This window comes from Lissotriton helveticus, chromosome 5_1 (genome assembly GCF_964261635.1).
Source record: "Lissotriton helveticus chromosome 5_1, aLisHel1.1, whole genome shotgun sequence".
NCBI classification, from domain to species: domain Eukaryota; kingdom Metazoa; phylum Chordata; class Amphibia; order Caudata; family Salamandridae; genus Lissotriton; species Lissotriton helveticus.
This window is the reverse complement of record NC_136065.1, coordinates 1032385042-1032399717: the sequence shown is the minus strand read 5'-3', so window position 1 is coordinate 1032399717 and position 14676 is coordinate 1032385042. Positions and strand designations below refer to the sequence as shown.

Below are 14676 nucleotides of genomic sequence, written 5' to 3'. Positions count from 1 at the left end.
CTCTTATAAGATCTCAATCAATGGGGAAGACACGCGTTACTGCAACTTGTGCGTGCTTTCACCTTAATGCTAGAAGCGAGGGTGGGGGGTGGGGGAGGAGAAAGAGAGAGAAAAAGAGAGAGAGAGAGAAAGAGAGAGAGAGAGAAATCGAGAGAAAGAGATTAATGTGATTTATCACAGGGCTCGATCCCTCTGCACTTTAGCAGTAGGTCAGGTTGTAACTGGATAATATATGGCTGGGATCGATAGTGGCAGATGTAACAAGACCTGCTTCATTTTTACAGAGATCTTAGCGGTCAAGGTAAATTAGCGCAAACAGGGAATACGTAATTGGCCCTGTCTCAATAATATATACAAACGAGTTAAAAACATTGCATGCACATGGAATGAAACCAGAATGATAGCCTGTTTTGCGAAAGTAGATATTGCAAGATGTTGGAATGCGTCTGATTACGTTTCCTAAATAGGGCGTAAACCTCAATCGCCACAGGCAACCAGGCCTTTCAATTACACAAATAGCAAACAAAATAAGGAACCAGCATTTCAACGGCTAAGTTATTTGAAGCATTTATCCTTATGCTTTGAAACGCATCCATGAAAACTGCCAGTGTTTTAGAAGATGTGCTGCTCTGCACACTACACAGCTTGGGAAACGTGACCAGGATTCAACAATAGAGTACACATTCATTTAGTAATGAAAGCTCACTACAAGTTGCAAGGACACAAGTAATGCTCAACAATATACAATATTCACATAAATAAATGTGTTTAGCCTTCTTTGATTGACAACTTTTCAGTAGATCTAAAACTGTTCCATTTGGTCGAGAATCTTGAATACACGCAGGTGCACTTGGAACCAACATGGGACCTACAATATACGGGCAGTAATTTATTTTTCTTTACGGCGAAGAACGTGCTGTAAAACACATTTTTTAGGCTTTTTGCAATTTTCCACAACTTACACAGGCACGCACTACGTCACACATACACAAAAGCTCAAACACAAAAGGTGCATATTAAACAAGCAGGCAGGCTGATACAGACAAACATCAAACACACATAATACACACACATTGCAACGCAGGCATTAATTATAACACGTACGAAACACACACATGCAGGGAGCTGCGTCTGAATTTGCCTCCTTAATGAAAACTCGTGCTTTCCGAAAAATGAGGAAGCTGGTCTGGGACGGAAATTGAGCAGCTGGGACCGAGAGCGGAGGATCGATGCTGCTCTTTTTTAACAGCTGCAGCACTTACCTGAGTATACGCTGGAATCGATGAAGGAAGTGGAGTTGGACAAATAAAGAGACCGATGCCAATCCACCTGTCCCTTTAATGGCCATTGCACTCACGGCAGTCTTCGTTCTTGCCGCAGAACAATGACGATTGACGTCCCTTCCGGCGCTCCCGGATGTGCGTAGGCTTTTGCTAGAGGAATCCACCCGCTTCCGGTATATGAAAAGGTGAGAGAGCTGCTCTCCATTTACGATCTGCGGTTCGAGTCCCAGCCAGCCGGCAGACTGATGGTTTACAGTAGATGATTTTGGCATTGTGTTCGAGGCAGCTGTGCTTTTTAAAAATGTATTTTAGTATTGTGATGGAGTGAATTCGGCAGTAACCATGACGACAAAGCTTGTTTTCCTTTGCAAGACCTATTCCTCGGGCCATGAGCAGGTCTGTCCGCAGTTGTTTAAAGAGTCTAACAATCGGATTCCACTAAACTATGTGTTTATGGAAATGCTCTATGAAGGAAGTGCAGCCTGGGGGTACAGAAAGTATCATATCACAGCAGCGCCTCCCGGCATTCCGCATTCATAAAAAGTTTGGGGGTTTGTAGGGCTTTTGGATTTTAGGGCGTACATGGTCACTTTACGGTTGAGGGTGGGTTTGTGTTTTGGGGGGCCAGGTGTAATTTAAGGGTTTAGAGCATGTTTGGGTTTGGTGTGCGAGGGTTAATTTTAGGGTTTAGGGTGTGTGTTTGGGTTTTAGGGTACAAGGGTTAATATTGGGGTTTAGGGTGTGTTTGTTGTGCAAGGGTTAATTTGGGGGTTCAGGGTGTGTTTGGGTTTTGGGGGGCAAGGGTTAATTTGGGGGTTCAGGTTGTGTTTGGGTTTTGGGGTGCCAGGGTTAATTTTAGGGTTTAGGGTGTGTTTGGGGTGCAAGGGTTAATTTGGGGGTTCAGGGTGTGTTTGGGTTTGGGGTGCAAGGGTTAATTTGGGAGTTCAGGGTGTGTTTGGGTTTTGGGGTGCCAGGGTTAATTTTAGGGTTTTGGGTGTGTTTGGGTTTTGGGGTGCAAGGGTTAATATTGGGGTTCAGGGTGTGTTTGGGTTTTGGGGTGCAAGGGTTATTTTGGGGGTTCAGGGTGTGTTTGGGTTTTGGGGTGCCAGGGTTAATTTTAGGGTTTAGGGTGTGTTTGGGTTTTGGGGTGCAAGGGTTGATTTGGGGGTTCAGGGTGTGTTTGGGTTTTGGGGTGCCAGGGTTAATATTGGGGTTCAGGGTGTGTTTGGGTTTTGGGGTGCAATGGTTAATATTGGGGTTCAGGGTGTGTTTGGGTTTTAAGGTGCAAGGGTTAATTTGGGGGTTCAGGGTGTGTTTGGGTTTTGGGGCTCCCAGCTGCAGGAGGTCAGACGTTTATCTCCAATTCATTGTGCAATCATCCAACAGTTTGCATTTTTCTGGAAAGCTGAAACCAAAGTGGTGGACGTGCTCTTTAACCTCTTCCATGCTCGTGACGGAACCGTTCCGTCACGAGCCACGGGTGGGCTGTTCTGGTGACGGAACGGTTCCGTCACGGCCCTGCCGCCGCGAATGCGCTGACGTTCTAAAGAACGGGCGGGGCCGTGACGGAACCGTTCCGTCACAAGCACAGCTCACCCGCGTGTGACGGAGCGGTTCCGTCACAAGCACGGAATAGCCGTGCGGCTGCCCCACCCCCTTAGCGCTGCGGCGGAATAGCCGCCGCAGCGAAGGGGTTAAATAGACAATTAATTCCTGTTAAAATCACCAGACGCAAAAACATCTTATTGAAAACACAATAGTACCTTTGAAGTATTCAGATGCTTATTTTCAAATCACCCCAAAGTCATCAGGAACAATGTCATCTTGTAAAGTTATCGAAGAGTCATTTACAAGTCATCATCAGGAATAATGACACCTTCTGAAGTCAGCAGATACTAATTTTCAAGTCCTCCTTAAATCATCACGAATAATGACGCCTACTAGAGTCATCAGGTACTCCTTTTCAAGTCATCCTTTAATCATCACGAATAATGACACCTTCCAAAGTCATCAGATACTCATTTTCAAGTCATCCTCAAATCATCAGGCTGAGCTTCTGCAGCTTGCTGATGACTTCAAGAGCTTGATGATGTCTGATGACGTGTAAATGACTTCTTAGGTAGTTGGATGATCATCCAATGACTCTGGGATGGCTTCTAAAGCAATCCTGTTTGACCTGGGACTGTGTAACATGGATTAAGTTAAAAATAAAAAGGGCTGTGACGGTGCTGCCTGCCTCATAGCATTATTATTTTCTTTACTTTCAGCCATGTTGCACAGCAGCCCGCACTGCTATGCAAAATGTCTAAAAACATTGACAAAGCCAATACATCTTGCATAGACAAAACCTATAGGCTTTGGCAGTAGCTGTTGTTTATTATCACATATGACAACACCGTCAAAAATATAAGTTCAGGATGTGCGCTGAACAAAAACCTTGTTATTTGATTTAAACGTTTATAATGTTGCTCTATCTACAGTAAGAACCTAGGCCATACAGAGGGTACACATGACAACTACCTCGTCTTTTAGATCAATAATAGTGGTTATCAGGGCTGATGTAGGAATGTTTCTTAGCTCATGTTTAAAATACTTGACTTTTAATAAATATGGTCAGTGCAATGATTAATCTCATGTACCAAGGAGGAAAGCTTCAGTGTTTTGAAGAAATACACTTTTACGATTTTGAATACACCTTAAATGTTGTATGTTGTTTGTTGCATGATTACCATGCTAAGTATTTCCATAGCTCGGATCGTACACAGGCTCCTAGAGCCAAGCCAGACTCTTGGTTCAGCTCGAGCTCATGTCTCCCTGTTAAATTGCTGGCTATCCCTCCTCCAACTGTCACTACCTGACTGGCCTCCTCGAATACAGGCTGTTGATAAGATCCAGGGATATATCATGAGTTTCTTGGGCTTTAATGCACGCATGGACGTCACTTAAGGAACTTAGCTGCAACCCCTGGCTTGCCCTTTGCAACCCCAAACTTGCCTTTGCAACCCCTGACCTCAGCAGTGGCAAAGTCAGTGCCAGGAATACAGGGGCAGGTAGTCCTTATGGAGGTTGGTTGGGGTACCACTTTCCTTGTTTTCAATCAGATTTTTTTTATTACACTAGTAGTGAATAATATCATAATATTAACTATTAGTGTAATAAAAAAAATGGAGTACAGTTAGCTGGCATATGACCCTATCTAATATCATAATATTAACTATTAGTGTAATAAAAAAAATGGAGTACAGTTAGCTGGCATATGACCCTATCTGGCCGCTGAAGTATGTCAAAATGCTTTTAAATGTATGTTGTATGCATGCTTGAAGATAAGTGTGCTTACGTAAGAGAGAGTGTGTGTATGAGTGAATATGTGTGTGTGTGTATGCGTAAGCATTTCCATTTGAGTGAAAGTAAAGGTGAAATGGCGTGTGCTGTCACTTCCACTACCCCAGACATTTTGGTGAATTGACGACCATGAATGCAAGTAAGGAAAATGCTTTATGTTCCTGGTTGGACTCATACCTCAATGGTGATTTCCCTCATTGCCTGCTGCATCATGAATAGACATAGCTATGTCACTATCTTTCACTACTTATTGCTACCCAGTGTTCACAAAGCTGTCAGGCACTATTTTTCTAAACCAGTTTCCACCCTGAATACTGACAGCTCTATTCAATTAGTGTGGGTTCACAATGGCATACAGACCAGCCATAGGTCTGGACAAACTGCTACCAGCCTCTACTTCTATTTCTCTTATGAGCTTACACAGAGAGAAGATGTAACCAATGGTCGGATTAGCAATCATTTTTTCACACTAAGGTTTCAAAAGTAGCACAGAAATAGTTACCGCTGAACACAAATGGCTAATTGGAATGCAGTGAATATTCACTATGTTTTAATGTTAGATTAACCAAAAATTTTAATGGCTTTCCAAACATATTTTGCACATTATGGGGCTTATTTTGATGTTTGGCGGACTTGCTTCTGTCTGACACCATCACCGAAACCGGACTAGCCGGCCTCCGGTCGGCAGTCCCGACCACTTAATCACGAGGCGACTGCACATGGTGTGGTTGCATACTGCCATTCCTCTACTGGAGTCTGTGTTCATCCCTACACGCCGTGGCAGGCACATCAAGGTGCCTGCCACAAGGTACAGGGATCAACAAGGAGGCCTCTATGGCACGCCCTCGGCCCCCAACCGGAGGCTGAAAACAAAAGGGGGCCTGCTAGGGGCCCCGATAACATGCTTTCCAGAAAGGCTGGCATGGAAACCCTGCCGGAAACTGTGCATCGTAATTCAAAAGACTGAAACGCCTTCCATTAGGATTACAGACCGGTCTCCGACTGGCAGACAGGGTCCTGGAGCCTGTCGGAGGCCAGCTGGAATGACCGTCTGGTTTCAATTCCGACCGGCTGTTTTGTATTCAGCCGGTCAGAATTGAAATCGATGATTTCGGTGGTAAGGCCTCCGACCTAAGGTCAGACGCCTTACCACCGAGGTTGTAGTGCCCTTAATCTAGTGCTAACAAATTCTGTAATAGGTGAACCACTTTGGTGCAAAAAAGTTTCAGATACCCCCATATATTCAGGAGTATGGGGAGCTACTTTTTCCAGTTGAAAATCTCTTCCATATGGAGCAAAGAAAAAAAGTACAATGTTACATTACTGCAGAGCGTACACAAGGAACCCACAGTGTTATATGGGATGCTTTTCATGATGTAAGGCAATGGATTCAGGTGTAATACTTCCTCCTCAGTTTAAAGGATAGTTTGAAACGATCCATAGCTACCAGGAATGTGATTGCTGTAGGGCTTATTTAAAGTTTCGCTGATAGGATACTCTGTCACAAATGTGGCAGCTCATTATAGCCTGTGGGACTTGTAATGCAGCATATGGGATAGCTGTCATCATTTGCCTGAGTATACTGTCTGACAAATTCTAATAAGGCCCTTGTCGTCTTCCGATATCAGCTTCATGGTTGCTATACTGTGTTTGTTCCATGTGTCCCAGAAGGGTTGATATGTGGTATTCTCAGGTAATTACCAAATTGATTATTACAGCCCTTCTGTTCTAGAAGTTCCGAGGATTTTACAATCTGTATAGATGATCTTCATAGTGGCTATTGGCAAAATGTGAATGGGTTGCATTTTGTTGATGTTACATATAGCCTGTGGCAGGCAAATATAGCCTGCAGCAGGTATTATGTGGGAAAGAGACCGAAATGTTACCTAGAGCGGTGGGTGTGGTTTTAATAATTTACGTCGGAGTTAAAATACCAATATCTAAAGTGTTTTCCAAAATGTTAGAGCAGTTGAATGTGTTGCACATGGCATGTAATGACTTGGCAGCTGTAAGGTGCAGAAATAATACTGCAGATGTCTGGCACTTTTGCGGCTGTATCCCACTTTTGTATTTGCAATACTGTGGGTAGTGCATAAATGTCAAGTGGCCTTTTGTTGCATTACACCATCATTCAGTCCTGGGATTTTATCCAACATCCAGTTGAATATTGATAATACATTTAAAGACTGGAAACTAATGAATGTCAGACTTGGTGTCTACAGTTGCGCATTCAGTCTCTTTCCAGACTTTCAGTGAAAGCGTTAATTGGTATTTTCAGATTGTATGTTTCTTCTTGGTGGGGTCCCTAAATGTGAGTATGGCTGTACCCATGTTTCTTTTCTGTCAGCAGTACGGCTTACCTTGGTGGTGCTAATGAACATGCGTTGGACCTTCTCTCTTCTTGCTGAGGTTTTACTGCAGTGCGTCATGGCTTCATATCTAGTAGCTGTAGCCTTCAAAACTCTACTTATGAATCTTGGCTTTACTTGGTTAGTTGTTTTTATTTTTCTAGGTGAAATTTGAAATATTTATCTTATGTTGAATCAAAATGCCCTATATATTTTGAACTGCAAAATAAGCTTAAGGCTTTCACCACGTTTTTAATCCCTTGTGCTCTTTCCAGAATGTCAAAGCTGTCATTTATTTAATCTGTTAAAGACTAATATGATTTTAAGATTTATTATAGATATGCTTCATATTTGTCATAGTTTATTTTACATTCTGAGACTTAGAAGTCATGGACTGTGTCATTTGGGTGGTGCCAGATCCCATATTTCATATTTGACCAGCATATTTTCTTTTATTTATCTGGCCAGACATTTGATACGTGCAATATATTTCTTGGGATTTAGAGCAAGGATGTGTGGTTCCAGAGTCCACAGCACCGGGAAAAGGATAGAGTACAGTAATTTGTTCTTTAGCAAAAGGTTTAGCAACTGAGTCATCAAAATGAATTATAGCTATGGGTTTTATATAGTAGCTTAACTGTGTTAAAGGATTTCGGTCCTATAGAAATTGTCGCATTTCTCTGAACAAGTACTTTTATTTAACCAAGTTGAAAGCTTTTTATTAATCAACAAGCAGGTAAATAGTTTTCTGAAGAATGTTTGTTTTGAAATGAAGTTTAATAGGGGGTATGCGTGTTATTCCTTGCTGAGGTACTTATTACGCAGCCTATGCATGATTTGTGTGTTTGGGGCATTACTTTTTAAAGCATGTTGGCTGAGACTTAAGTTATTGGCTGTGTGTCTTTACAGATGTGCAACATGCGTTTGAAGCGAGAGCATTTCGTTGGACCTGAAAGCTTTTTTATGGCCTTGATGAATGCCTGTTTGAATTATAGCCACATTGTGCGATTCCCTCGAAGTTCTTTATCAGTGAGGGGTGAGGGTGGATCGTGTATTTCGTAAAATCCATGGGAGACTCTCTTCTAATGTCTCCCTTCTTGTCATATCTTTAATGACTGCTCAAATTTCCTCATCTATGTGTGCGTGCTAATGATCCACTAGCTTATTTTTTTAGTTTTTTTGATATTTTTCCCCATAAATTTGTACTCTGCATTTAGTGCCTGGTGTATCGAATGGTTGTACCCGTTATGTGTCTATGGTGAACTGTTTTAATGTGTATGGATCAGAATTTATTTAGTTTGTTCCCTATTTGTTAGTAGGTGATACCCTCTGGGCCTTTTTAGCAAGTTTATACCCAGGCGTTCCCTCTGCTCTAAATGTGAACCAATGTGGCTAACAGATTTTCCCGTGTGCATAATGCTTCTGTTTCAGCAAGAGATGTGTACCTTTTGAGGGAATGTTTACATCATATTTGCCACTTGTTTGTTTTTCAAATGTGTCAAGTTTGGAGGAGTGTAGGGTGTCTTATCCCCTACATTCCTCTATTATGTGGCTTATGGGTCCTTTTAAATCTAACTTTAGTCTGATTCCTCAGTGGATGGTAGGGAAAAGAAAAGCTGAGAATGTTCTCATTGGCACATACGAGATTCGTAGATTCCAACTAAGCAACCTAAAATGTGTGTGTTAGCAGTTCGTTCGTATGCAGTTATGGGGCTATGGGTCATGATTTTGGGGGCTGCAAACTGCTGAACAGCCGTTTAGAAGTGAACTCATTGCACCTTTCAGTGGTACTGCATGGTTGTTCCGTGAACAAGGCTGAGGCTCTGGTGGGGGGTATTTACTCACCTCCTTGCTGTTTTGCACTGCATCACTTTGTCCAACTGATACTCCTTATCTTAGTTCTTTGTTCCTCAAAATAAAAGCTCTGCTTTGGTGTTTGAAATAGGATACTTTCCAAGCAGCTTCTGGCATTCGGGCTTTAGCCGGCCATTTCTGGTGTTGCCTTTTTCTTCTAACTTAAATTATGGTTGGGAATCGTTGACTGACTGAGAAAATGGAGAATCCGTCTAATCTTTAGTGAAATGTAAAGTCAATTCTGCATTAGGTGAAAAGAATGACCTGGTTTTTCTGTAACAGAATTGTTTTGTTGACTACCATTGAGAGATGGTTACGCCTTTGTGCATTTCTCATCAGTTCCTAATCATGTGCTCTTTCACTGTGTTTCAGAGTGGAATAGTGATTCATTTGATAACTTTCCTTCAGTAAAACTTCCCCATCTGTGTTGCTGTTACCCCATATACTGCCTACCCCAGGGCTCAAAATTGTTCTGTACTATTTTATATTTGATACAATCTGTCAAATTGCCTGAGGACCATTAACAGACATTCCACCAATTCACTTTGCCTAGCTTGACTGCAGTCACCTGGAGACTGATGTGCTCCAGTGAGAGACCCTGCTTAAACTGTTGGAATCTTGTGGTCGTGCTGAACTTTATTTACCATCTACCTTCACTTCAGCCATTAGAAGATAGTCCTCTTTATCCGCAGGCTGATCTGTCTCTCTTGACCGTTGCCTTTTTAGATGTGAGCTAAATACAGATTAAGCTGTGTCTTAATAAGACCTGTTGTTTCCAATATATATGATATACTTTGAGTGGGCTTTGGGTCAACACCTTGCTCATGAGTAGATCGTTTTGTTTTCTATTTCCCTTCCCTACTCTTGATTCCATGGGTTTCCTCTCTATTCTTGCGTTTGTCCTGCCTTAAAGCATTTAGCTCTTTTAGTGTTTTGATTGGATGGTATATCCATCCCCTGCTGACACCACACTTGCAGTTCACGTGAGAGGCGTCTTCATCCCATTCTCTCTCCCTGCTTTCCTTTCTCTGCCCATCCCCTGTCCCTTCCCACTCTCCCATCCCCACCCAGCATCCTCTTGCCCCGGCTTCCCCTCTATTTTTTTTCTTTTATTATTCGGGCATCCGATGTGCTATCCCTGGGTGGTGACCTTAATTCTAATCATTCTCTGATGGTCGCCCACACATGCATGGCTGGCATCGATGATTTAAAAAAAAAAATTTATTGAACAAATTCCATTCAAAGATGGCTGCTGCTGATGAGCACTCATCCACAATAAAACAAAATGCATCTAAAGATGGTCATTGTGGATGATGCTCGCTCATACATGGCAGCCATCTTTGAATGGCATTAGGTTTTCCAAACCCATGTTAAGTTTTCCACCTATCTAAGGCGTGGAAATTCATTTGTGAATGCAGTAGGATTCATGGCCTACACCTATTGGCTTTGCCAGTCTTTGTGCACAGTAGGAGTTCAAAGAAGGCAGCAGAAGTGAGGTTTGTATTGTTTCATTCCCCCCTCTCTAAACAGTTTGCTGGAGGATCTTTACTCACTCAAGGATACAAGTTGCATGTAATGCCTGGCAAGAGTACTTTGCTGAAGAATCTGTACTTATGATGCATTTGGCTTCCCTAGTTTGCCCTTTTGTGCGGCTAGTATCACTGTATTCTGTTCGTTTTCTCTCTTTCTTTCCCATCAACTGCATGGCATTAATACTATTTCTAAAATCAAAACGCAAACAGATGTTTTTTAAAATCACTGAGGCCCAGTTGGTGAAAATCCCTCTAAACTCATTTACATCTTACACCAAATAGAGTCTTAGTAGTAGATAGCCGATGCTCCTTACATACTTAATTTTGAATGTAAAAATAGTGAATGTTTTACCAAGTGACAATCTAAATCTACATTGCGGGAGTAAAGGCTAGGGCTTTGATCCAAATGCACTTAGGCTGCCTCCAAACAAATTAACTAGAGCTTGCATTTTTCCTCCTGACAGCCAACAAGAGAAGAAATGGTATGGCTATCCTGATCTATAGAGCAAAAAAGCAAAAGACACACAAGTGATGGATAGAATGCGGAAGAAACCAAACATTCACCCCAGTCAAGATCTTTTGGTTGAATCCATCGTTCTTTTGCCCACCATGCCACCCCAGTTCAGACCCAGCCATATGCAGATTAGTCTTGACCCTGCTCCCCATGGGAACATTCCAGCTAGAACTGCCAAGCCAGGTCCTCCCTGGACCAGAAAAGAGCATACTGGGACCTGTTTCAAGGTTTTACCCCTCATCAGCCAGGCTAGCTTGAATCCAGTGGCACAGTGAGCCCGGGACCCACATCTGGGTATACCCGGCACACACAGTGCAAGAAAGCAAAAAACACACAAATAATGAACGGAATACAGAGCAAATCAAACATTCACCTCCAGTAAAGACATCTTGGTTAAATCCATCATTCCTTTGCTCACCATGCCACCCCAGTGAGGATCTGGCCTGGCAGTTCGGGCTAGACTGTCTCCATGAAGAGCAGGGTCAAGACTGATTTGCTTATTGCTGGGTCTAAACCGGAATGGCACCGTGTACAAAAAACCAATGGATTTAGACCCAGATCTCTGTACTGGGGGTGAATGTTTGACATTGTTTCAGCATTCTGTCCATGAGTTGTTCTTGCATTTATTTATAAGCACCTGATAACCACTTCCATCATAATTTACATCTTAACTGAGGGTTATTCCAGCTTCACGGGTTAAATTAAAGAACTGATTGCGCAGAACCTCATAATGATCTGATTGCATAGCACACCCAGCAAGTCACTGTAGAGTTCTTAATGAATAACACTTCACTGATCTCCCAACAGAGAAAATTTGAGATGCTTGCAAGGCAGCACTGGTGGACAAAATCACCAATTACTCAACCACTAATAATTACTCAACCATTAACGAACGTGCAGGGCAAGCAGCCAAAGCCTCATTTGCAGCCAGAGACAAAACAGGCTAACTTCAATTTAAAGACATGGTTGTAATGGAAGATGTGCCAGATATTCAGAGGAACTGGGCAGGTAATCGGGAGGCCACCAAGGCAGACTTAGAAAAATATATTGAGACCATTCTTCTTACTTAGGACTATAGTTTGAGTATTCACTTTTATTTCAAAGCCTGTCATATTCTGTACCTTGATGGCCATCTTGCCTATACAGCTTTCCCCAAGCATTTTATAGAATACATTATTCACAAAAGTACACGTTATTTAATCGTTATTTTTAATATACCAAAGTACTATAGGTAGTTGCCTCAGTTGAAGGGTGGATACAGATCTACTTAAACAAAACCTACTAATTAGTGTATTGGTCGATGCTGAAATGTTTGTTGCTAATGCAAGTATTCACTTAGTCTTCTTTTATGTTACTCTCAATTTTCAACATTAAATGAAAATACGTAAGATCTTCCGGTGGATCCCCACCGAGACCAGAAAGACGGCCACCCAGGCCCTCGTCACCAGCCGTCTGGACTACGGCAACTCCCTCTACGCCGGAACCACCGCCAAACTCCAGAAGAAACTCCAGCGGATCCAGAACACCTCAGCACGACTCATCCTGGACATCCCCCGCCGCAGCCACATCTCCGGACACCTGAGAGACCTGCACTGGCTCCCGGTCAACAAAAGAATCACCTTCCGGCTCCTCACCCACGCACACAAAGCCCTACACAACCAAGGCCCAGGATACCTCAACAGCCGCCTCAACTTCTACGCTCCCAAACGCCAACTTCGATCGACCAGCCACGCCCTCACCGCCGTCCCCCGCATCCGAAGAGCCACCACAGGAGGAAGGTCCTTCTCCTACCTAGCCGCCAAGACTTGGAACTCCCTTCCGACCCACCTCCGCCTGACCCAGGACCACCTCGCCTTCAGGAAGCAGCTCAAGACCTGGCTGTTCGAGCAGTAGCGTACCCTCTCCCCCCCCAGCGCCTTGAGACCCTCCGGGTGAGTAGTGCGCTATATAAATGCTTTGATTGATTGATTGATTAACTTATAAAAATAAGAAGGACATAAATCTGAGAGTAAGGTAGTACAGAAATGTGTGAACACCCACAATATTGTAACCTTATTTCGATTGGGTTTTTTGTGGCCACCACCCTGGCACTCACCTGGATTCACTCATGTTGTTCTGTTGGGCCCCTCTTACAAATCAAGAGGACCTGAAGTGTAGCAGAAAGTCTGATAGTTTAAGTATCTCCACTGCATTTAAAACTGACTTTAGGAATCAGTAGCCAGTGTTGAATGAAGAGATTCAAATATATCCATGTGTGAAATGTGACTTCCACGTACATTTTTTTTATAACTCAGAGTATCTATTCTTAACATTTTGCAACGTGTACATTGTTTTCTGCATCCCTAGTGCGTATGAGCTGTTCCAAGCTTCCAAAAGGGGAGAAAAAGTGTACCTTAGTAATATTTCTCACCTTGTGTTTATGTTGCATATTTTGGGTGTTAGCGGAAGCCTTTAGCTTGTCTTCTACCTCTCTCTGCCCAGTGACTGCCTAACATCCATATTTCATCTTTAAACACATTCAGAACCCCATCTCTTTGTAGTTTGGAATGTCTAACGTGTACTATTTTGCAATGTTCGTCTAGACTATTGCTACTCTTGTTTTGTATTGTTTCCCTCAGGAATAGTACAGGTGTGGCTGCAAAAGTTGTTTCAAAAGTAGCAGCACAAACTCTTTTTTACTGGATATATCGCTCCTTATTATACTCCTATATTAATTTTTGTGCACTTCATTTAATGCATGTTAGAGAGGTTGGATCTGTCTCTAAGCCATTGAACCATAACCAGTTGCTACAAGTATTCATGTACAACATTAGTCTTCCAACTGTGGAGTCGGACCTTCTTGGAAGTGAAAGGTTGTCAAAGAAGTGCGGGTTCTAGTCAAGAGGAGCACTTAGTCTGTCTTTGGAGAACATAGGCAAACATCCTGCTGAAAGCAAGCATTGGCAAGACCAGTTGGTCTCATCTGTAGTTCAGAAGGACAGAAATGTTTGCTTTTCCCATGGTTGTTTGCTTTGACATTGCTTATGTTTTATTAATTTATTGTTCCGGCAAGGTTGTTGACCATCTTTCAGTGCTTATATTTGGTTAATTTACTGTTCAAGCAAGGTTGTTGACCAATGTAGGTAGTTGCATGGACATCTTGGAATGCTTGTTTTTTAGTTCTCGACTATTCTATCCCGCAGGGGTAGATAGGCGAGTATATAGTAGGCAGTTCAAAATCTCTACCAAACTGCGGATCGCGTACATTTCATGTGGACACAATCAAGCGCATTGTCAACAGCTGCCACAACCACGTGCATTTTTTAAAGAGCCTACATTTGCTCCCAGACATTTCGTGGGTGCGCGCCGCGCTCTCCCTCTGTTGCCACACGCATTAAACTCACCAGGCAGCGCACCCCCTCCCTCTCCATATGGTCGCTCGAGTTCACGTCCGAGTGCTTTCCCCGAAGGCTCTGCCCCACTGCCCCATTTGTCTCTGCCTCGCATCAGACTTCAAAGGCTGCCGCTCCTCCGCCCCCGCATCAGACTTCAGACTTCAAAGACTTCAAGCTGTGGCCGTAATCAGGCTCCTCTACTTGCCGTAACCCCTCCATTTTTTCCCCCTCCCTCCTGGTCAGCCTCGCTCTCCCAAGCGCCTCGCTTAGGCACATACATACACCACTTGCGTGCCAACCCCTCCCTCCCCCCCCCCCCCCCCACCAGCGAACACTTTTGTTTTCACGTCCGCCGTAATCCGTCCCTTTTCCCCCTCCCTCCTGGTCAGCCTTGCTCTTCCATGCGCCTCGTTTTTTTTTTGCAGAATC

The 14676-nt window shown here is 43.2% G+C and overlaps 1 protein-coding gene across 3 annotated transcripts in view; it reads left to right on the top strand.

Annotated features, from left to right (window-relative positions):
* The window catches only part of R3HCC1L (R3H domain and coiled-coil containing 1 like), an 866695-nt gene that overhangs the window by 574942 nt on the left and 277077 nt on the right, over positions 1-14676 (top strand). Inside the window, exon 1 of one of the 3 annotated variants that reach the window (XM_078643562.1) lies at positions 1433-1468. The exons of 1 other annotated variant lie outside the window; for it this stretch is intronic. The gene's annotated coding sequence lies outside the window, so the exon portion shown is untranslated. Of the gene's footprint in view, positions 1-1432; positions 1680-14676 lie in introns of those variants that run through there. One more of the 3 variants, XM_078643563.1, reaches the window with a different exon arrangement.